Consider the following 2,644-nt stretch of genomic DNA (forward strand, 5'->3'; position numbering starts at 1 on the left):
AAGCTTCACTAGGTGTTTCGGCAACCAACCACATTGAATCTTACCATGGTGTACCATCCTTTGTTGGAAGAGCAAAAAAACAGAGTTTTAGTTATATCAAGGAGAGGGTTTGGCACAAGATACAAGGTTGGAAGGAGAAATTACTTTCACAACGGGGTAAGGAAATTCTGATAAAAGTGGTTCTTCAAGCCATGCCAACTTAAACCATGGGCTATTTTATGCTACCAAAGTCATTGTGTAAGGATATTGAGTCCTTAATCTGAAAGTTCTGGTGGGGGTATAAGGGGGAATCAAGAAAAATTCATTGGGTAGGATGGGAAAGGCTTTGCTTGCCAAAATGTCAAGGGGGATTGGGTTTTAAGGACATGAAAATTTCAATTTAGCTTTGTTGGGTAATTAAGTGTAGAGGCTCCTTCATAACACTAATTCACTCTTTTACAAAGTTTTCAAATCCAAATACTTCCCCAATTGCTCGATCTTGGATGATGAAGTGAAGCTAAAAGGGTCGTATGCCTCACAAAGCATTCTGAAAGCTAGGCGGGTTGTGATTTTGGGTTTGAGATGGAGAATTGGTAATGGTACATCAGTGATTATTTGGAAGGACAAATGGTTTCCAAATCAACACACTAACCGCATCATTTCACCTCAGGAAAATCTGCCAAACAACACACGGGTTTGTACTCTTATTGATGAAGAAAATTCATGTTGGCTAGAGGATCGAATACATGATGAATTTCTCCCTCATGAAGCGAGTTCAGTCCTCGATTTGCCCCTCAGTCATTGCAGAACTACTGACAAACTGATCTGGTCAGCCAATAAAAATGGCATTTATTCACCCAAAACAGCTTATCAGCTCCTCGGTAATGAGTTTCTCAAAAAAAAAAAAAAAAAAAAAAGCTCCTCAGTAATGCGGTAAAAAATGCTGAATCGGGTTCCTCAAATCCGAAAGGTCTTTTTGGCAGCAAATTTGGTCACTCAATGGCCCAAGAAAAATTCGACATTTCATTTAGAGGGCTTGCATCGATTCTCTTCCAACGTAACAGAATCTTTTCAAGCGAATATCTATACTTAGTGCTCTGTGTGATCGCTGCTCCAATGAGGTGGAGAACACAATGCATGCATTATGGGGCTGCCAATTGCTAAAGGAAATATGGTGGGAGGTTGGGACGTGTCGAAGTTTTTTGTCGAAGAGATTCGCAAATTTCAGGGATTTCTTCCATGAAATTTTGCTACTCAATGGGAGCAACCTTGCTGAATCAGTGTCCTACATTGCGTGGAGCATTTGGTTCAATAGAAACGCCATGAGAATGGGCAAACCATCACTGCCGATAACTCAAATTCATCATGATGCAGTAGAGCAACTCATCGAGTTTCAGAATGTCTCCAAACCTCCGTTGTTGTTGCCTATTTCTGCATAATCTCACCCAATGCACTGGCTTCCACCTTCGCCACTTTAGTTTAAGTCAAACTGTGATAGAGCAATCTTTTATGACACAAATTGTGCAGGTTTGGGAGTGGTAATCCGAAACTCGAAAGGCTTGGTCATTACTGCACTAGCAGAACGGGTCCCTCTGCCTCCATCAGTGGATGATCTAGGCTATGGCCTGGAGAAGATCGGTAGGATTTGCCATTGAAATTGGACTTCAGGATGTCATGTTTGAGGGAGATTCAGAAGTAGTGTTCAAGCACCTCACTGCTGCTTCAACGAGCTTCGCTCCATCCACATAACAGGCGAGACCAAAGCTTTAGCTTCGAGTTTGTGTGTCGCCTCTTTCTCCCATGTCAAACATAGTGGTAATGCTGTAGCTGACAATAGGGATGGCAATGAGGTGGGGGTGGGGCCGAAGGATGGAATCTTCACCCCATCTTGTATAGTTTTTTCTTGCCCCATTTTCACCTCGCTCTGCATGATAGGGAAAATTTCTTGCCCCATCCCTGCCTCTTAAATCCTTGCGAAGCCCCGCCTCACCTCATAAAACTCTATTTCTTGTTAATTTGCCATATAACTACTACAATTTTTTCAAATAAAATTACATATTTCAATAATAAAAATATACTTGAAATTATAAATAAATTTATCCCATCATAAGTTTGTGAAGGCTAAATGAGAAAAATAAAATTAAATATTTTGGCCAACATATACTAATTACAGCACTTAGCAAGATAAAACTACCTAAATGACATTGCTTATAGGCATAGGGTAATTACGTATAAAAACTTCAAATATTACCCTTGAATCACATTCCCCCATGACCTCACCAAAAACTTTAAGAACACTGCTGCAATCTTAAAGACTTACCGATCATTTAAATTAGAGTCTATAAGAATGAGATGGCTAAAAGAGGACACAATCAAATACAAACAGAAACAACATTCTGTGAACAAGCCTCGAATAAGATCTCTCATAATAAAAACATTCTGCTGGGTCTAAATATTGTTAAACCATTAAAATATATTATGCATAACATTGAGCATAGTTTTCATATGGTTTTGATAGAAAGAACTACACAAATATATATCTATAGACCCGGACTAGAGCTACCTCAGACCTATACCTCATAATAGCCACATGCCCACACACAATGACACAAACGCAAACATTCAGACTCATACCTTATAAAAATAGAAAACATTCTATTATGTT

This window comes from Quercus robur, chromosome 2, assembly GCF_932294415.1.
Source record: "Quercus robur chromosome 2, dhQueRobu3.1, whole genome shotgun sequence".
In the NCBI taxonomy this organism is placed as follows: Eukaryota; Viridiplantae; Streptophyta; class Magnoliopsida; order Fagales; family Fagaceae; genus Quercus; species Quercus robur.